The following is a 22780-nucleotide window of genomic DNA, read 5'->3' as shown; positions in this document are numbered from 1 at the left end:
GACAAATGGAGGAAATGACCATGAAAACAGAAGAAGGGAGCCTCATTTTCTTGTTTATCGTCTGTCACAGTTTGGAAATTAAAGTTTCTTTCTTTAGCCTGTAAAATTGCTTTATTTTTGTTAGGTGTTTGCCAGAATGCTCTGCAGGGTACATCGCCCTTTCCCTTCACAACTCTTCTCCTACAGTGGGGGTTTCAGAAGAAAGTTTCAGGTCATGGGAAAAGGTGATTAAAGAGGCCTCAGATTGACATGAGTTGTTTGAGTGACAGGAATATGGGTAGACATTGAAATGCCGTCCTGTGGCTGTGGCAATGACAGGTAGGTCATTTGTAACCAGATTTAACAGGATATTAAAGGCTTCTGGTGCTGTTGGTAGACACCACAGCTTAAGTATCATACGTACTAATTCCCACTGAAATCACTGATATTTCATTTCCTGACTCCCTTAGACACTTTCGAAAATCCTTTTGAATGTCCTTTAACCTTGTGCACTCTCAAGTAACAGAGCTGCTGATGCAGAGAGAACTGGCCACTTACATGACACGGGCTTCTCCCATCCTTCCTTAAAAGCTGCTGACACTGTCTTTGGATATTTTTTTACCATTGCTTTCCCATTTGGGAGCAACTGGAGTTTCCACAGAGGTTTTATGTGATATAGGTTACACATTCTGTGTGAAAAAAAAAAACAAAAACAAAACCACAAACCAAAAACCAAACTGAGAACTTACCAGTGACTCTACTTGATCACATTTTTATTAACTTTACTTACTATCTGTAGGACTGTGTGGAGAAATCTTAAAGAAAAGGGATCAAATATGAATATACCTAAAAGAACTTGAAGGACTATAGAAGGTGCAGTGAGGAACATGTATGACTATAAATATCCTCTCCCTCTCCATATATATACATATGAAAAATTTCCAACTTAACCAGACAGATTAACTTTGTTTTGCATACAAGAATCAAGTATTTATATAATGTAGCCATATGTTTAAGTAGTAACCAGCAAAACATTTTTGCTAAAATACAGAGGCCTGTGTGTAACAAGAACACATACTCATTTGTATTACATGAAACCAGAAAATAAAATAAAAAACAGAAAATTATCTAGTAAGATTTTGACGTCCTGTTGTTTTGCCTAGCATCTGATAAAAGCAATGAACCTCAATTTCCTAGAAATGGAGGAAATTGTATAGAAATAGGCTGCAGCACTTTGAAAACTATAATTCAAAGTTTTTGCAGAGTTTAAAGGCCATCTTTGAAATGGCAGACCAGAAAACGCAATTCATAATCGTGTTTTGTAACTGTGTGCAGTAATTACATCTCTTCACCATATAAAAGCTGATCAAAATTTATTTTTTAGTTATACTGAAGGAATAAGCTAGTTTTGTGGGTGAAGGCAGGGAAGCTTAGCTGACAACTTACATTACTTCCTATGGTCATTTTTCTTGTAGTCTTACAAATCTAGACAGCCTTTTGTAGGTTTTTAGGGTTACCTTTCAGAGTTCCTCTGTACATTGACATTGGCACCTAGAGTTAAGATAATTCCAGTCAATCAAAATTTAGCACTATGACAGTATGTAATGGCACAGAATAAAAATCTGCATGAAGAGGCACACTAAAGACAGAAAGTCAAGCATTCAAACCTTAGGAAATGTTAGATTTAATGCAGCTGGTGGTACTTTTTTTCCAAATGATTTATAGGTTTGAGATGAAACTTTTAGCAACAGAGAAGCAGATAGCCAGAATCCAGGAAGTTCATTCGTACTAGTTATAGTTTGGCCATTAAAACTACCCTAGTAGGGAAAAGGGTCAAGTGACTGGGTATTAAATAGGCTGCTGCCTGTTCTGTACTTCTCGGCTGTACTCATCAGCTGTAACTGGTGTACAATACTGAAACAGCGTTTGCATGCCAGAAAATGTGGAATCTTCCCATGAAGTGAATTCTATCCTCTTTTTTTGTAACCTGTTCTATATTTTTTTTAATAAAAACTATATATGCCTTGTGTTTATCCATTATGCATTCTTCCCACAAGAGAAGGCTGAATGTTTTTGTTACTGATAAAAACTGTTTAAGATTGGGAGATGGAAGTGATAAAGTGAAGAGTTGAACTCCATCCAGCACTTAGCCACGCTACAGATGTGCTAAGTAGCGCCTTTCAAATTCTCCTTTACTTGTGCCTTAGTGCCACCACAGGACTCTAGCTGCAGACCATGGGTCGATTAGACAAAGTTGTCTAGAAACACCAAAGAGCTGTTTTTTTCTCAATGTTCATACAATCATAAATAAGTATATAAGACTAATGTGAGTGATTTAAAAGTTACTTTGAGGGAAGATGAAGGACATATCATCTCTTGCACAGTAAGTGTTCAGGCTGTTGGTTTTATGTAGACTTTGAAGGACAGTACCTGCTGCCCTGAAGCTATCCCTAATTTTTCTGTTGTATTGCTAATGCATATCCCACAGCTGGCAGCTCTAGTCCAGGATCTGGGCAAACCCAGGATCCTAGACTGCTCTTTCTACTTTAGAGATGTTCTGTGTGAGTACCAACAACAGCCGTATGTATGTAGCTCATGGGACCTGACAGATTTGCAGCCTGAACTAATGCAGGTTGAAGGCATTAGAAGTTTGGGAATTCACTAAATCATGAAACTTGCAAACATTGTTTTTCACACTCACTTATGAATTAGCAGGTGAAAATGCAGATACATGAATTTTTTCTCTATCATGCAGATGATTTAAGATGTAATTCACAGCATATTTTTATTCTTTTTATTAGACTTCATGATTAGTGTGACAAACAAAGTGACCAAGAACAAAAATGTCTGCTATGTCTTGCCTAGAAACACAGAATTTTTAGTCTGAATGAAAACCTTATGGTCTTAGCTTTAAAGTAAATGACCTTAATGTCACAGCTTGTCAGGTAAGGGCAGAGTACACTGAGCCCTGTGCACTGCGGAACTTTCAGCTGCCAATTATTTTCTCCTCCTTCCTTCCTTCCTTTTATTTGTGTGCTAACTTAAAGAGTAATAACTCTGCCCTCAGTGCAGTGCTATGAAGATGAAATCACCCCAGTGCTGACCAGCCCAGTGAATTTCACTCAGTACCTGACACTGCTTATCTCTTGAAGAGAGTGCTTTTCTTATTAAATTGTAGGACTCCTCTGACTTTTTTTCTCTGAATCAGTGCAATCCTATGTAGAAGACATCTGAAATGTGTGACAACCTGTGTTACAGGGTAGATGAAGACTGTAGCACATGCTTGGCTGTTACTACTATTAGCAGTCATATTTTAGCTGAAACAATCACATGGGAGTCCATCAAGCTGCAGGTATTAAGCCTCCAGTGTAAACAAAAGATATATCTGTTTTCACTGGTGTACCAGGATATATATGTATGTATAAGGGGAGACAGGAAGTAATTGGGGCGGGGGGGAGGGAAAGCGGAGGCGGGGGAAGAGAGAGCCAAGAAGCCCTTAAGATAGATTTTTTTGTATCAAGTCCAAAGCTTGATGGGGATATTTTCTTCAGAGCCACTGATCAAAATACCATGTCAGTTCATCACTCAAGCAGTTGCAGAACTTCAGCATTTCAGAGTCATTCTTTGTCCTTTTCTCATTTGCCCAGCAGATTCTTACCACTGCAAAAGAACTGATAAAGAAAAAAAAGAAAAGACAAGAGTCACCTGCAATGTTACTGTTTGCCTGGGAACTATTGTTATATGAATAGTGCATTATTTTGCTTTAAAGAGGAAGGTTGCTTGCACTGTCCATGATAAACACTCCAAGCAACCAGTGACTTGATATAAAGTCTGCAAATTGAGCAATGGTTCTAACACCAAGAGAAAAGGGAGAAACTGATTTTACTTTATTTTTTGTAGTTAGACTTGTAAAAGAAGTTTAAATTCTATAAATTGTTTTAATATGGATCAGGTGTGGTTTTATCTTCGCTGCCACTCATGTCTCACTCCTATTTTGTGGGGGATTTGTGTGTGTGTGTTGCATAATGAATGAATGCCCCAAGCTTTCCAAATTACTACTTATCTGTAATTAATCACGGCTAGACATTTTGTCCCAGTCACAACCACCCCACAATTCTCCAGCTATTTTTCTTCCCTCTGTCTCCTGTTCACATGCAGAATACTATAATGATACAAATTAGTAAATGTAGGAAATAGGATCCCTGGAGATCTCTCAAAGTTTTTAAGAGCTGTCTGAGTATGCAATGGAGACTTTGTAAATCAGGTCCAAGGTAATTTGTTGCATTTTTATCTCATATTGTTTTCAATAGTCTTTAAATTGGCATTAAAAATGCTACATGGATTCTCTGCACTAAAAGTGTGCCTATATGAGCAAGCTTGCTGATGGGATTCAGATGGATTTTTTTCTCATATTTTGCTAAAGAAGAAGAAATGTTTTACTGGGAAGAAATTGTTCTGTCTAAACCAATATCTCCAGACAGCTAATAATGTGTATTCCTTTACATTATCGCAAACACTATATTTTGCCTGGCTTTTGGTCAAGTGGAAGATCTTTAACAGATTATGTTAAATGTAGATTGAGGGAAGTATAATTTTTCTTGAGTTATGGGTTCTTTCTGTTGTGCAGTTGCCTTTATTGAAGTACCTGAGTGTATATATATTTATTTATATAAATTGCTAAAAAGAAAGTAGAGCCAAATGAAAATGAAGAAAAAGTCAATTTCCAATCAAGCAGGCAAATCTAAAGATAATAAAATAAAATCTTCTGACAGTGTTAGAAAATGTGATGAAGAAAGTATACAGAAAATATAAAATCTATATCTATGATGCAGAAGTTTTGTGTTGTTATTGGAAAAGCATAAATGATTTTGCAGTTATTATTTCCATGAAACAGAAATGTTTAAAATGTTCTCACTAAGCATGTAATCTCATGTCTGAGACCAGTTACTTGATGGGTATGACATAAAATGTCATAATAACATGTATTGGTCAACAGTTTGACTCTTGAGTTAAAACATTTTGCAAAAGAGTATGAATTTAAGAGTCTTAATGTCAAATCTCAGATATTTACCCATTGTTCCTGAAAGAAAATTGCATCAGAAATGTTTAAAGGATTTTATAAGACCCAGGAATCAAATCCAAACTCCTCATTTGCACAGAACACTTACAAATAAAGCTCTTAAAACTGACAATATCTCCTGTTGCCATTTTGTTCAGTAAAGAAGCCCAGAACAAGACATTTTTAATCACTGACATTAAAAGCAGAGGAACTGAATTCTTTTAAGGACTGTAAAAATAAGCCAACAAAATAGATAACATTGACTGATGCAAATGCCTCGAATCAAGGTAGCAGATAGATGATGGCAAAAGTGACCAGAAAGCTCAGAAATATAATTTATTAGCTCACTTTATTAATATCACTTTATTAACTGTTAAATTACCATATGTGATGATTGTGAAGCAGAATAGACCTAAAGGATAAACAGGAAATATCATCATCTTCTGTTGTGAAAGCTGGAGAAAAGCAAAAAGATGTTTGGTATAAAGATAAATGTTGTCTTGTTTAACTGTAAGGTAAAGAACTGAGGAGGTGATTGGGAAAACTGATCTGGGCAGCAGAAGCTTAAGTTTGTTAAATACTTTTGCTAAAGACAGATCAATTCAGAGCCTCTTTGAGGGTGTTTAGGTTTTGCACTATACTCATCTATACATACATACGCTCATCAGATCACAGAGTAATTCAGTCTGGAAGTGGAGTCCAGGGATCATCTAGTCTGACCTACTGCTCAGGGCCGACAGAATCAGACTGGGTGGCTGAGGGCTGTGTCCTTCTGAGTCCTGAACACCTCTGAGGATGGACATCCCAGAATCCCTCTGGACAACTTGTGCCAGTGTTTGATCACTGTCGTGATGAAAAATTTTTCCTTATATCTAACCAAAATTTCCCATGTTTCAGCTTGAGTTGGTTACCTCTTTGTATGTATGTATGTATGTAAGCATGTGTGTGTATATAAATATATCTATAAACACACATAGCTTCTTTTAATGTGAAGGTGATGTAAGCACAACAGGGACCCTTTCAAAGACTAGAACACTTGATTTAAACCAGCTATTGATGACTAAATCAGGTATTTCTAACAACCTTTTGTAGAATTGTGTATCTTCCCTGTTGCCACGGAAGAGCATAGATATGATGAAAAAACCTGAAGTAAAGGCATTGAGAGTTACTGCACCCTCTGAATGCATACTTCAGTTTTTAATTTCCTATTGCATTTATAGGAAATGGGTAAGGAATAACTTTTTAACTCTAGTATATTTAACAAGCTGTCCAAGCTGAATATTGAAGTGTCCAGTTGCAGAGCTTGCAGGGGTTAGGCTTCATAATACTGGGATCTTGCAGTTATTTTCTACCATTTGTTAAACGACATGCTGTTGCTGGCTTACATGCATTTCCTGAAATTTGTGGACTTGATTTAGTTGAAAAATGATGCAACTGTCTTATGATGGGCTATAAAGTCCTCATAAAATTACAGACCTAAGATTTTCTGTATTTTGAGAGAAGGCAAAGAGAGTACTGTGATTCAAATTATGTTTATTTGTTGATACATTTTTGCCTGTCAGGGGGGTGTAACAAAACAATAGACAAAAATAAAAAAACCCACCTCAGTAAATAGGAAAAAGAAAGGCATCTGGAAACACTCCTCTGTCTGGCAGCTGACTTTGTTTCTCAGATGAATTCAGCAGTGTTCTAGTAGATTATGAGTTAGTTCACTTTCTGTGTGTAAGTAGTCTGAACAAGATGCAGGTTTTTTGCAAAATTCAGGGTCTGTTTCTTCCCTGGCTCTATGTCAGTTTTATTCTTGCCATCTGCAAAACATGATGAAATATGTATTATAAGGAATCAAAATGTAGGCAAAACATGTTCTTGCTTTCATTATCAGAGTAGTTCAGCTTCATTTGCTAAATCGTGTGTTTTCTGAATGCCGGTGTTACTCTTGTACTTCACCTCTTAGAAATATTTATGCTGATTCAGTCTTTTAACTGAGAGGTTTTTATACGGAGCACTTTTTGTAGGTGGTAAGCATAACAATGTGTGAATGAAATAGTTCAAGTTTGTAGGGGGAAATGGAAAATTATATCTCTAGTTATATCATTGTTTTAGTTGTACAATTAAGAAAATCATGTATTTGGTTTTTTAGCCTACCAACTGAATGTTAGTGCAGAAATGTGTATGATTACATCTACACAGAGACTATTATGACCTAAGTTTTATAAAAGGACTTATATACAGTTATTTTTGTAGAGATGTGTCATCTGACCTTCATATAAAGGGAATTTGTGGTATTCTTGGAAGAATGATCTGGAGCTTTTCATGGTGGGTGTGCAGAATGGCAGGAAATCAGAGACAGTTGACAACAGAAGACTCTCTTTCTTATGCCCCCTCACAAGAATAGATTTGCCAAAAAATAAAATAAAAAGTTGAGCAACTGAACTGTTTTAGTCAGAATCCAGCAACAAGGGATGAAAGCCACAAAATCTATGAAAAGGGAATTGAAACTATACAGACACAATTGTTAATCTGAGGCATCTTTGTAAACTCTCCTATGAAGAGAATTTTTAAAAAGGGATATTTTCATCTCAATTTTATAATGGAAAGCCACAAAAGGATAATTAAGAAGATACAGTATGATTTAATTAGGGGATAGGTGAAAAGTGGAAGAGCTGAAGAGGGAAAAATGTGGGGCTTGTGAGAAAGTGGAAGAGGAGCAAGACATTGAAGATTATCATGTGTGGGAATTCGATCACAGGGAGATAGGTCTTTGGCAGAAACTCATCCTAAAACAGCTATTATTTCCAATAGTTAACTGTTACAATTGCCATTAGTTTGACAGCTTTTGTATGTCATCATATCATATTATGGACACATACTGTAAAAAAGCAGACCAATGGAATCTCATAATTTAGTATTGTAATAATTTACAGTAAGTACTGGCTTTCCTTGTGATCATGAAAGACCAAATACAGTAATAGATCATTGATCCTCACTGGTATCCTGGGCTGTATTACATTAAAAGAAAGTAATTAATAATTGTCAATGTAAGTAATGCGACTTTCATATGCTTGTCTCAGAGGAGAAACAGTTGTACTGACAACACATCGTAAAATAAATCTTTGTTATAAAAATAATTTATTAAGAATAATGTTTCATAGCAAAGTCTCAGGACTGATATAGATCACTTTCAGGTTTCATCCACTATCATCTTTATTTCAGCAGAATGCAAACAATATAGTACAGAAACTTATTCTCTGCTTGTATTTTTGAATATTTGCCATTTTGCTTATTTTCTGGAAAATAAAACAATGTCTTCAGTCAAAGAGGTATCAATAACCTATTCTGATTTTTATGGTTTTTTACTCCTAAAACCACAAAGATCCAACGTCAGCTCCAATTGTTTTGAAAATTAGAGATTGGTTTAAATGAAGAGCTTACTGTCTGTCTCAACCACAGAGAAACACAAATACGTTGCATCTTGGTAAAAATATTTGTTTGGCACTCTGTAAAACACTTGCTAGTTGTGTCTGGGAACACTTGTGTGACTCACTTGTATTGAAAATACCAAGGGTAAGTTTTAGATGTTCAAAAGGAAATACAAGCTACTGGCTAATAATGTTCCTTTTACAATCGTTCAGGTTTTCCACTACGGTCAATCAATACTGTAGGGTGAGAGTCATGCTCCTGGAGGACTCAGAGGTCTCCTTTGTCTAGTTACAGACACGTGCACGAAGTTACAGATGTGGCAATGCCACTTTTTCTCAATCAGTTGTCCACTTAGACAGCACCTTCACTTTTGTAGTGGTAGGAAGAAGGGAGTGTTGCCAAATGGAGAGAGGCTCGTTTCAGCAGGTGGAAATACACCAGTGTGGAACCTTTCTGAAAACTCCAGAAGTAGTTTAAATGAAATATATATTTGAACGTTCTATAATGGAGCTTACTAAACACTGGATTGGAAGTATTCAGATTAAAAAGCTGTAGTTTGAAACTGTGTCTAATAATATAGACTCTATGGATTCATTTGGAAGAAAATCAGCTTTATCCAAAGGACAACATATTCAAAACATTACAAAATTGATTTCATTTCTCATCATTGGCAACAGAAATGCATCATTACTATAGAGAATGGAGAATGCATTTCCCCACAACTGGGGACTTTATGGAGAGGCAGGTGCTCCAAGGCTGAAGATTTTGAGGGAAATTTTATTAGCACTGCTGCGTGCTATTAATTCTTTAGAAAAGGGATTGCCACTAAAACTGCAGAGAATGAAAACTGATGCTTCATCATAATTTTGTGTTTCCTGGGAAACTACATCAATTTTTTTAAAATCTATGATGTCATATACATCTTCTCCATCAATCTGGACACTTTATGTGACTTCAGTTGCTAAGGCATTTATCCTTGTCACCTTTACACATAAATACCCTGATTTTTTTTTCTTGCCAAGAAGACCTCAAAGATCTGGTTTGACAGTAAGGCCTGTCATCTTCACAAACTGCAAATTATTTTTTGCTAGGCACTTAGTTGGGGACCAGCACTTATTTTATACTTACTAGGTATTTGTAAGGGTAGTAGAATGAATAATGATTAGAAGTGTTGCCTACTGTCATTCAGGATTTCCTGGAAAACAAGGTGGCTAACCATGTCTAAAGGATTCTCAACACAAGAAGAATATATAAATAATGCATAATAGAACTGCCAGAATGCATACTGACTTTTATTTTAATTACAACTCCCTAGAAAAGACCTAATCCCAAGGAAATGCAAGTTTCATGGAGGTACTAAATTATCTAATCTATTTTGTTAATTGTTTTCATCTTCGAGTCAAGGAAGTGAACATGAAACAGAAATGGGGGAATGGAGTCAATTGCAAGTCTTGTCACAGCATAAATTGAACGATGAAAACTGGAGGCAACCCATATAAACAAAATAGGAAAGTATTTTGAAATTGTATTAAGCGTATGTTTTCTTTCTTTGTAGGAATCTAAAACAAAACAAAAATCTTATTTTAATGATTTCAAGGGTATTTTTTGAAAAGACTCAACCACTTAACTGCTTCATGCTTACTCCTGTCATTGATCTAGAATGAATTTTATCCCATAATTCAAGAAACACAAAACTCTTATTATTTCTGGTAACAACTTTTTTAGGGTTTTTTTCAAATTTCTGTAATGGTTACTGAAGGTCAGCTAAGCAGTTATTCAACTGTTCCAGAGTTCAACAAATCAGTTGATCTTTTATACCTCCCCTTACTTAACTTTCTTAACTTACTTAACCTTCTTCAGAACCTTCCAGTGATGTACTTCCAATATGTATAGCACCTACCTCCTCATGATTCTTATATGTTTTCAGTTTCTGATTCTGATGTAGTAATGCTTGCAAATCATCTAGGACCTTGTATAAATCCTTATAAGCTCAGTATGAATTATACTGATAGAGCTGAAGAATGTATCTGCAAACCTCCAGGTTCTGTTGCGTTTATTGTCAATGAGTCCTCTGTAAACTTAAAACAGGTTATTATTGTTTGTAAACATTTTTTTTTTGTGTGAAAACTTTAGAAAAGAGTTTGAAGACCTTAGAAAACAGTGAGCTCATACCTTTCTGTTTCTGAACTCCCCTTCCTTAAAGATACTTGAACATAGTTTCCTCAATGACTCTATTTCTGTTTATTTTGTGCCCTTAAGATCTGCCTTGCTCAGAAGGAACTGGGGTAATTTCACTGTATTGTTGTTGGATGCACATGGGGCCACTTTTTCTCATTTGATAAAGAAAAACAGGAAGGGAAGTTTACATACAACAGAACACTGTTAACATACCATAGTGCATAGGAGCATAACACAAAGACACTAAAAGCTGGTACAGACCTGTACCAGCTTAAAACAGATGAGGAAGAAAGTACTACTTTACACAGTCACTAGTAAACTTCTGGAACTTGTTGCCAGAGGAAGCTGTTCAAGCAGACATCATTAGTAGGTTCAGAAAAGGATTTAACAGATTAATGGAAAACAGGTCCATCAATGGATTCTGTAAGCACTGTGCACCCTGTAACATTTTTAACGCAGTCATGGTAGGTGGTGGAGGAGTGAAAAGTGAATGTGTGACAAAAGTGGCCACGCTCACATGTTTGCCCTGAGTAGCATCTCTTATTGCCACTGTCCGCAACAGGATGATGGAGCAGGTGGACTATTGTTCTGATCCTACAGAACATTTCTTCTATTCTTATATTCTTCAGAAGGCTTTTGTCAAGGCTTATTTGCTCAGCTATGGTTCTTGTCCGTGGAGCCAGGCTGGTTTTCAGGGCTGAACTACAATCTTCACACAGTGTTATGTGCACACAATAGTTGGGGTTAGCAGCAGCTTATTTGTCTCTGCATTGTCTTCCACCTCCCAGGTGCTAAAACGTAGCATCATTTTCTCTAAAAATACATTGAGGTAAACATGAATGAGGAAGAAATATTTATGCTAGCAGACACTGATGAACACAGATAATAGTGTCCTGTGAATCAAATATTTACCAATATATTAAACCTGGAAGCCAGGATTTCTAGCCATGAAGAATGAAGTTCTGGAATAGCTTTCAGATAAGAGTACTGGGGAGGAACAAATTCTTCCTAATCTGGGGTGTTGTTGTGGCTTAACCAGAGTAGGCTGCTAAGCCCCACACAGCTGCTTGCTCACAGCCCCTCATTGGGATGGAGGAGAGAATTGGAAAAGTGCAAAAACTCATGGGTTGTGACGAAGACAGTTTAATAGGTAAAGAAAAAGCTGCATTCATGAGCAAAGCAAAATAAGGAATTTATTCGCTACTTCCCATCATCAGGCAGGTTCAGCCATCTCCAGGAAAGCCGGGCTCCGTTGTGTGTAATGGTTACTTGGGAAGACAAACACCATCACTCCAAATGTCCCCCCTTCCTCTTTCTTCCCCACATTGCTGAGTGTGATGTCATATGGGATGGGATATCCCTTGGGTCAGTTGGGGTCAGCTGTCCCAGCTGTGTCCCCTCCCAGCTTCTTGTGCTCCCCCAGCCTGCTCGCTGGTGGGATGGGCTGGGAAGCAGAAAAGGCCTTGATGCTGTGTAAGCACTACTCAGCAGTAACTAGAACATCCCTGTGTTATCAATACTGTTTTGGTCACAAATCCAAAACATGGCACCATGGGAGCTACTGTGAAGACAATTAGCTCCCTCCCAGATAAAATCAGTACAGATGCGATCAGGTCCTGCAGAAGATTAGGTGATGCAGCTGCCTGCAATACCAGAGAGCTGTCCTTAGTGACTGCAGCCTCTCATGCATTGCCTGTATAGTCTTTGCTTACAGGTAGAACTGAGAGACTTCTTGGTATCCTTACATCCATGAGGCAACTTTTATGTCATGGACTTATTTTAAGGCAAGAAGCATCTGCAGTAAACTACATTCAAGCCATCAGAAATGAAAAGATACATCAACATTTGGAAAATTAACATATTCCATTAAAATGCAGCACAATTTTGTCAAGGCTCTCAGTGCACCAACTGCAAATACTCTAGGTGCTAGACCTTTGAACACAAAGTAGTACATTTTAATTTCTGTCTTCACCTAATGCTGATAAAAATGCCACAGCCTGAAAGATCAGAGAAGCACAATCTGGTTGCTTCAGGTTCGGCTTCCCTACAAGGTCGACCAAGAATTGCTTGGAGTCCTGAAAAGTACCATTCTTATGGATAAGGTGGGGGTATTAGGACTTCTCACTCATTTCATCATCAGCCTCCTTTGGCCATGACCGTATTGTCACGGGTTATTAGAAACCTGTGGCCCAGAGCCTTTTCAGTCTACACAGTCAGGGCTGTGACAGCACACTATGCAGTAAAAAGTCTTGGGGGGCATTCATCAAGTATTTTGCTAGAAAAAGACAGGCTCAGCTCAGAGGGAATTGCTTTAGGAAATGAATGGTGAGTTCTGCTAAGTTTGCTTCAGTCTTTTGTTAAGGAAAAAGTGGTGATGTGTATTATAAGGAGAGTTGAGCTCAAAGGCTAACAGGGAAGATAATGGAAATCTATCAGAGCAATAAAGTAGAGCAATCTGTCTATTGAATAGGTCACCAATCCTGTATACGTGTGACCAACGAAATGCTAAACAAATACTTGACTTTCTACAGTCAGTGCTGCAAAACAGATTTTTCTAAACAAGGCATTTGGCCTAATATTTATCAAGAAGTATAGCATGCTATACCTTCCCTGTAGCTCAAGTCCTAGTCTCGGTCACTCAGTTGTCTCATAATGCTGTGAGTAAATGCAGTGGGATAATCTCTAGCTACAACCCCATGGAACCCAGCTGCCACTTGGGGGTGACACGGTTGTACACATTGCAGGAATACAGTTTTTTAAAACTTCAGTAAGTACCTTGTTTAGTATCCTTTCTCATCTTCCCTGTTACTGTAATACATGTGTGTGGATATACACACATGCAGACAAGAGGTAAGGGTATCATAAAAACATGAAAAGGCCATAAAAAAATTAACCTATGGATATGGTTGCATATCACTGCAAAACAAGGTCATCTTCTTTTTAGCAAAAGCACTAAAAAATAAACCTAATTGAAATTAAATTAATTCTGAGAGACATATGTGCATGTTTACATTCAGAGGGAAAGTAAGGGAAAGTATCCATGTTTTGCTTGTGCTTTATAGCAAAGTGTTTACAAAATGAAGACATCTGTTAATTACCTCTATACTGCACCATTGCTTTTCAGTGCACTTGAATATCTTGGAGCATTCAATTTCAGATAATTATTTCTGATGAATGGGGGCACATTTAAAATGTTTTGTAGTGGGATATTTAATTCTTTTCCAACTAGAGCACTTTCATGATAATAAACCCCACTTTCCTTCTTCAGTAGATGTAGCAACACCATGTATTATGTTTATAGCACAATTTGTAGTAATCCTTTAATTTTTTTTGCTGGATTTTGCTTTATATTTTTTAACAATGACAGTTAGAATTTTTTTCTTCGATTTGGCTTTGGCATGGCTTAATGTTTGAAATACCTGTTTGTTCCCCATCTCCTTATCAGTTCCAGGATAATTTAAGGGGTCTACCTTTCATAGGTCAAACAAAACAAATAAATGATGACAATAACATCGAAAAACCATTAACCTGATGACATCACTATATTGAGAGATGGTTTTAAGTAGTTAGGAAAAAGCAGATTTGTTTTGAGAGAGCTTTTGCTAATCATTTCACAGTTAGAAACAACTTTTCTATTTATTAGATAAGCTGAAAAAAACCCCATAAATTGTAGGGTCACTGATTCCAGCTCCAGACAGCAGTAGGTTAAAGAAATCCTCATGCTGAATAAGGAGCTGCAGGTGTACAAGCTGTGTGGTACATTATAAAGACTATATAAGACTGGTCATCTGTCCTGCTAGGGTAAGTGCCCCTTTGAGAGAAGCATCACTGTTGTGGGTTTGCCTTCTTCCACACACCCACGAAAGTAAGAGGGGAAGAAATCTTCTGGGACTGAGACTGGAGAGAAAATTAAAGTAGAGTGTGATAATAACCTCTAATGACTGAAGGAAAACTGAGGTCTTCTGGGGGGAGACAATTAGCAGATCATGTGTAATACCATAAAAGTATGGTATGTCAAGAATGAGAACTGATTCTAGATACAGGAAGCAAGATGTTCTGGTTGTTACAATTAAAGGTTGAGTTCAGAATAGAAGGAGTTTACTGAAAAAATAGGTTCAAATACCTAAGTTTTCTTAAAAATAAGTACTGTTGTGGTTGGGACCTTTACAGAAAGGAAATAAATAGCTGAACAGTAACTTCTCTTGGAATTTTACTTTTAATAATATATGACATTGCTTCTTTCCCCATCTTTTGTGTCTTTATTGGCTACTTAGTTTATTATTTAGAAGAAGGATGCTGGTATGCTTATTTTCCACGTGATGTCTAGCAAGTAACGTAATTTTTCTGTGTCTTCCAAAATGTCACTTGTGATACAGAAGTAGGATAAGTGTAATTTTTTACACGGAGCAGAATCCAACATACCTGAATACAACATTTTTCGTGTAAGACAGATTTATGCTTACTAACAAACTGTATTTTACAGAAGCACAAAAGTAAGGCTAAAAGGGCTCAGATATCTATACTAAGAATAAACAAGCCCAAATGAAATAATAGTTTGGCATAAACAGACAAAGGGGAGGATAAGCATGAAAAATGCTTACCAGGAGATACAAATTTGGAAGACAGAAAAAACCTACTTATAGAATCATAGAATCATTTGGGTTGGAAAAGACCATTAAGATCATTGAGTCCAACTGTTAACCTAGCACTTCCAAGTCCACGACTAAACCATGTCTAAGATCATCGAGTCCAACTGTTAACCTAGCGCTTCCAAGTCCATGACTAAACCATGTTCCTAAGTGCCACATCTAAACATCTTTTAAATACCTCCAGGGATGGTGACTCAACCCCTTCCCTGAGCAGCCTGTTCCAATGCTTGGCAACCCTTTTGTTGATGAAAATTTTCCCAATATCCAATCTAAACCTCTGCTGGCACAACTTGAGGCCATTTCCTCTTGTCCTATCAGTTGTTGCTTGGGAGAAGAGACCAATACTCACCTTACTACAACCTCCTTTCAGGTAGTTGTAGAGAGCCATAAGGTCTCCCCTCAGCCTCCTTTTCTTCAGACTAAACAAGCCCAGTTTCTTCAGCCGCTTCTCATAAGACTTGTGCTCTAGACCCTTCACCAGATTCATTGCCCTTTTTTAGGCACACTTATCATATGTATCAAGAAGATTTTGTGAGGTTACCTGATCAAGCACTTGATTAAAAGGTGTGATCAACCTAGATTTTTCCCCCCAAAATTTGGTGTCATAACTATACAAGCGACTGAAGGGGTGAGCTAAATCACAGCACCCTTATGTTCCCCATAGTACCTTTATGTGAAGCATAGATTGGTTTCAGTGTTGTGTGAGGTATATGCATAGATGTGATATAAGGATGAACATTACAGGAAGTGCCAGTGGAGGGTAGGAGCAATAGTAAATGTTTATACAATTGGGTTTTACTGAAATCTTCTAGGTGCATAAGTCCCATACTTCATTAAGTTTTCTGGACCAAATTCAACACTAAGTTATGCACTTTAGTACTTTATTGAACTCAACAGGCATGTAAGGGCTGAAGTCAGCATTAACTATAGCCATCTGTTATTTTGTCATGCCATACTCAATTATTTTTATTTAGCTCTTTCAGTCATACAAAATAAAACTGTCAAAGTTGTCAAGAACTCCAAGAAATGAAGCCTCTGAGCTGCTGCTCTGAGATTTTTAATATTTCTTCCAATACAGATCCTTTTGCCTTAAAAATCTGCCAGAAGCACATTTGGTCTGATAGTTTGATAGAACATGATCCAAAGGCTTGTGGATAGTATAATGGATAACTGCAAAGAATTTATCATTTATCTGTATAGATCTTGCAGTAGTATATTCAATAGTACAGATATTAAAATCACACATTTCATTAGATAACTGCTTTTAGTGGGTACACAGAAAATGTTATTGTTACCATAGTGCATTCAAATGTACAAAAATGCTTTTAACAATGGTTGGGGTTTTAAATTAGAGAATTTTTGAAACAGGTGTTAATACTCAGGACAGTCCTTCGTGATTTTCTTCCCTCAGAGCTAAGATAGCCTGCCAGTTCATGGGAAGTTTTAGCATGTGTGAATGAATCATGGAATGAATACAGGTTTCTCATTGTCAAAGTGATTAGGAAGAAAGACATTTCACTTTCTGAGACATGCTGAATAGTTGGATGGACCACTTAATATATTGTCCTTCATTTGATTATACATGTTGAAAACAGAGTTTTCTCATGTTTCTGTCATTAAAAAAAAATTTAAAATTTTCTAAGGATGACAGGAAAGCTTTTTTGGTATTGTGAACTGTGGGTTATTTTTAATATTTTTATTTATTAACTAGTATTTTTCAGAAGATATTTTCAATTTTGAAATATTTTGAGATAAAACAATCATGCTGTTTTAAAATGCTAAATGACATTTTTAACAAACAAACAAACAAAAAGTTTATTTGGGCAAGCTATTTTCCCTTTCCAATGTCAATTTTTCTTGGAAAATTCCTGTAACATCTCATTTCAGCTCTAGAACCACAGAAGAAGTTTCTTTTCTTGGCTTCAGCTGAATCCCAAGGAATCTTGTCTCCATAATCACCAAAGGCGGAAGAGACATCCCAATACAAGATTCAGCATTTCACCCAAAGGAAATGTCACACACATTCCCTGCCTTACTTAAAAAAATTTGAAACTGAGTCAGAAAATCGGTTAAATTATTGACAGATGCAAAGATCTAGAGGTGCTGGCAATCAGTTACAGCATGGTAGGATTCCTGATTCCATTTTTAAAATATCTTAAAATATGACAGTCGAGTCAGAGGAGTTGCTGGACCCCAAAAGAACGGAAGCCCCAAATTTTTTTTTTTTTTTTTTTTTTTTCTGGGAGGGAACACTGAAGAAATGAAGTCCATAAGAGGAGCTACTGCACTTGAAGGAGAGACCTTCTGCCTACACTGTTTGGCTGAAAGGAGAATATGAGCAGATACTCAGAAAAGGCAGATTATCCCCTGAAATTGATCCATATTGTTCAAAAGAAAGCAGAGCCCAGTTTGCTCTCTCCATTATTCACCTTTTGCTGTGTTTATTCGGTTTCTCACAAACTTTTATTTAAAAGGAAAGTCGAGAAGTCCTTTCAGGAAAGAGCCCTGTAGAACCAGTCTAAACTATCTCAATCTCCTTCCTGATGGAGTTTTTAAATGAGACACAATTCTCAGCAATTTCCCCAGATATCTCACTTCATATCTCCAAGACACGCGGAATCAGGCAGTGCTGTGAGAGCATTGGCATACCTTCTGGCCTTCAAAGTTCCTTCTGAGTTGCCAGAGGTTTCTGTGTCTCATCTCTTGCCAAGCAGAGAAAAGGGAAGAAATGGAACAAGCTTCCTGTCAACTTTGTAACTCAGAAATTGTCACCAAACTGCTTGTATAAATTTTGTGGTGATACAATTTCAGCATCAAGCATCTTAAATTGTTCAGCTGAATCATACATGCCTGGTCATACTGGAAAGTGTTGTTTAGACACTCTGTCTTTGGAAGACTTGTGGTGTTTTAAGGTTTTTGTAAAAAATAAATAAATAAGATGCTATTAACTTTTTTTAAAAATAGGCATTTTATTAGCAAGTTTTTTAATTATATTCTGTATACCTTATGAAGTACTCATTTTCTAATCACTATTAAAGCATATAATCCTCATAAGGATGTTTATAATGATTCAAATTAACCTGCATTTAATTAAGAGGGTTGGTGTTATGGGATTATAAGATTTGAGAGGTGTCCAAAGGAGCAAATTTATTTCCTAATGTAATTTTAAAGTTTTTTCATCTTAAAGGTCAGGGGAGGGACAGACTGTGTAAAGTAAAAAAGGAGATCTAAGTCTCAATTCCAGGAAGAAAGTATGAATTAAACATGTCTTTGCATGGCTAATTTAAACTGGTTTTTTCTTCAAAGAAGGTTTGAAGTTCTTGAAAGTAACTTGAGTGACTTGTGCTAAATGCAAATTTCATTGTTTCTTTTGTGCAGTTCATTGTCATTGAGGGTATCTTAAATTTGTTCATCATTCTTCTGGTAGGACTATTTGTGATTGTGATGCTTATGTATTAAGTTAATTTGATCTAATCTATTCAATCTTTTATAATTTCTAAATGAGGATTACTTAAGCCTGCTGCATCATCAGCCTCATGTCTCTGGTATAATTTATCTTTACTAATAGATGTCAAAGGATGGACTTGTTTGTGTTAGTAATTTGGGTTCTGGGATTACATGGTCTTTCATCATATTGTTTAGATTTCCAGGAGGTGAGTGCTCTCAAAAGTAAAAATAAAAATCCAGACAGCTTCCCTGGTTTACTTGTGCATTTTCCATTGAAACAAACAGCTTGCAAACCCTGTTTGCCCATAGCTAACAATTATACCTCAACACAGGCTTTGCTTACCCAACCAAAACACCTGTTACATCATAATGAAGTGCATGTTGCTAAAGGTTGGTGGCACTTTCTCATTTTTTTACCACCATGCTAGAGAAAAAACATAACTGCCTTAAGGTTAGTCTTAATTTTAAGAGTTCAAACTTTTCTTTGTTTTTCTCTTAGAAATATGAGAACAACATATTTCGTAGGACCTCAGCCCATCCAATGCCAGTGTGGAAAAAAACTTGAATTATGACTTTTTGTCAGTCTATATGATCTCGTTTAGTAATGAGAAATTTTCTATAATACCCCTAGGCAGCCAAATCAAGGGTGAGTCATTAGCTCCAACGTAATGTATAGGGGTATCTAAGGTGACAAGACGTGGGAAAGGGACAAGAGATCTGTAAGAATCCCTCAGAACAGCAAATTCAAGTGGAAATAAAAGGTTTCAGCCTGGAGTATATTGTGGGCAGTTTACAATTCCTAAAAAGGGCAGAGCTCTGGGAACAGGGTGAATCTAAAAGTATGGCTTTTGTGCTGCATTGTATGCAAATAAAAAAGTTAACTAAATTTTATCAAAACCATTCAAAAGTTAGCTAGTTCTGCTTTAATCCTAGCTTTTGTTTGCCCTGTTTTTAATCCTGTTAATTAGAGCTTGCATATTTCCAAGTAACTTGCTTCCAGATTATTAAAACTGCTGCCAAAATTGCATTGTTCATTAAATTCTCTGTAATATTAGCTCTTCTTAGCAGTTCTAATATAAATAAAGTTCTTGCCAAATATTTTTGGAAGAGAGAAAATACTAATACTTGGCACATCTGTACCCTTCACAATCTTTTATACAGCCATTCATTTGCAGATACTAGCTGGACTAAACTGCTTTATACCTCTCAAATAGATTATGGAAATTCAGGGATTACAATAGAGGTGCTTGCATAGTAAAAAACTGGGTCTTGTGGGAGGTGGACAATTGTATACCTTTGAAATGGGAATACTTGGGGGTTTGTATTCTTTAAACCACTGCTAATAATTAAACAATGTGTTTAACACTGCAGTTTCAATCCAGTAGGTGTTTTATTTGTATTCTCAAAACAATTCCACTTCCTCAGCTCATGTAAGTGTATCTTTTAAAATTAAGTCCATTCCTACTTGTAGTATGTTCTTTATGTGTTTTCCTGTGTAGGACTGGACTGATAATTAAGTGATGTCTAACAAAATTGGAGAAAGTAAATAACTCCAGTAACAGAAGTCTGGTTATATGAAATCATTATATAAACAAATTAATAGTGATACAGTCTTATCAGTACTTTGAATATGTCATCTGCTGATATATGCATAATGCATTTCTTTTTACATACCACAGAATGCTTATAAAGAGTAAGTAGATGATCGTAATCAAAACAGTGATAAATCTTACACTAATATCTGCTGCTTTCATTCAAAGGCACCCTGAAGCACTTTGCAGACTGTTATATATAGGAAAAGAAATTAAAAATAGAAAATTACACTGAGATTTCATCAATATCTCCTGGTAATAATTACAGGATTTGATCAGATTCATTCATCTCCCATTTGGCTATTAATAGGAATATGACACACTCTGAATTCAATCTTTATTCTCTTAAGAGGATTTTCTTTGGTGAGGAAAAACTTCAGAGACTTTCTCCACCCACTTAATGTGCAAAGTCTTTAAATACCAGCAGAAACATTATCACTTGCAGGAATTGAGTGTTCCAGCTGTGATTATTTCTAAGTGTGTAGTACAAAGTCAAGCATTATAATCAGTCTTTGGTTTATAACTTTTTTGACTTTGTCAGCACTGATTAGTATGTCCAGAGGAACTACAAGTACCTTAGAAAAGCATAAAAGAGCCACTCAGTCTCTTGAGTGTATTTGGCTTTTTTGTGCATGCATGGGCCAAAAGCTATCATTATCCCTTTTTCATTAAGAGCAAACGAACTACGCAGGTTTTGCTGGAGAAAAGACAATGCACTTCTTTCAACTCTTAGTCCAGTACTCCCAGCCCTCAATAGCTTCTGTGCAGGAGAGAATGCATTTCCTACAATGATGAGACAAGTAAGCGATTATCAGAAAATAAGGCTATTTCTGAAATTTCTAACATTTAGTTTTATTGTCATGGCTACAGCTTTAAAGTGACCATATCACTGAATGCATTAATGAAATATTAAAATTAGTAGAAACATGATCAGTAAAGAGGGAGAAAATTGCTACTGCTCATTTTTATTTCCTTCAAAGAAGGTGAAAGCTATTGGTGACAGGAAAAGGGCTGCCCTATGACATCTATTTGGAGCTGAAATATTAGGTCTTTTTGTGAGAGGGGATGGAAGGAAGAGAAATTCCCATAGTTTTCTTTTTACCACTCTTTGAAGAATTCTTTATTTTAAATAGACAGGTCCATCTTTAAAGCGTTCTTTGAAAGAGTAACAATCAGCAGAGAAAGCCAGTCTCAGAGGAGAATCTCAGAAAGAGTAAAGTGGTGACCTACATTTATCCTCTATTAGAAGGGAGTGTGTCCCATGGACACATGTCTTTAGCAGAGATGGAAGATTAGGTCTACATAGCTGGCTTTGTTATTCACTCTTTTTCTTTTTTAAAGGGAAAGTCCTTTAATCTCCCTTTTCTTATATCGCCTGTCTCCAAATTGATGAATACGAGACCTTTGTAAAGGGCATTGCAATCTGTGGGTGAAAAGCGGTATGCTACAACCTAGCATAATCTGGAGAAGCAGCCTGTGAGGGTTAGTCCTCTCCATTTTCCTTCCTTTCTAGCAGTCCCCTGTAGCAACCTCACCAACATAGCACCTGGTATAACTGTGTCCAACCAGAGAGGGTTAATGATCTCAACAATACAAAGAGCCCACAGAGAAAGGCAACTGCTCTGAAGGGGAAGAACATACAGATTAAGGAAAACAGTCATCTACTACTTGAAAAACTCTAGTAATTAAATCTCTAATTGCTCTCTTCATCACAGAGAACAGACAGGAGTTCCAATGAACTGTCTTTCAAAAATGTGATGGTTATTCTCTTAATTACTGTAGTTGTGCTTCTTTTAAAAAGAATGTTTTGCCTTCCTTCTCTTCAGAAGGACCCAGTGAAAATGATGACTGGAGACGCTACCGTAAAATGCTACTGTGCTACTAGAAAACTCTGTGCATTACCACAGATCACGCAGATCCCTGCTGTGCTTCCCAGTTGTTAGCAATCTAATGAGTCAGATCATGCAGTCATCCAAGTTAGAGATGAAAAAGACTTTCCGTTTCCTTAAGTCCTTACAGATTCCCAGTTATAGTCACTGTGCACTTCAGTAATTTTTCCAGATCCTGAATTCATCCTTCATTCTATGGTATTTTTGAACAAAGGAATTGATTTTTAGATCAGAAAGTTGCTTACTTTAGATACTTAATTACATAGCAAGGTACAGCTAAAAAGAAAGGGAAAAAGGAGAGAGAAATAGATGGCTTTACTTTGCTTCCTCTTTGTCTTGTGTCAAAAAGTATAGTCCTAACAGTATGTATAGTGTGTTTTTTACTCTGTGGATATTTTTGGCCTTCTGTGTGTTTATGTCAAAAAAAAAGAAAAGAAAAGAAAAAGTACCTGAGAGATAAGGTACCTAATTAATTTTCATTTATTTTATTTTCTATTTGGAAGAAACAGCACTCAACATGCCTGGACTCAACAAGCTGGATTAGTCTCTTGAAATGATAAAGGAAAA

General features: G+C 36.6%; 1 protein-coding gene across 1 annotated transcript in view; it reads left to right on the top strand.

The window, feature by feature from the left end:
• Window positions 1–22780, top strand: part of CNTNAP2 (contactin associated protein 2) — a 1208164-nt gene that overhangs the window by 982861 nt on the left and 202523 nt on the right. The gene's annotated exons all lie outside the window — the stretch shown is intronic.

The sequence above is a fragment of the Strix aluco genome, chromosome 1, assembly GCF_031877795.1.
Source record: "Strix aluco isolate bStrAlu1 chromosome 1, bStrAlu1.hap1, whole genome shotgun sequence".
Lineage (NCBI taxonomy): Eukaryota > Metazoa > Chordata > Aves > Strigiformes > Strigidae > Strix > Strix aluco.
This window is presented reverse-complemented; position numbering and strand designations above follow the sequence as displayed.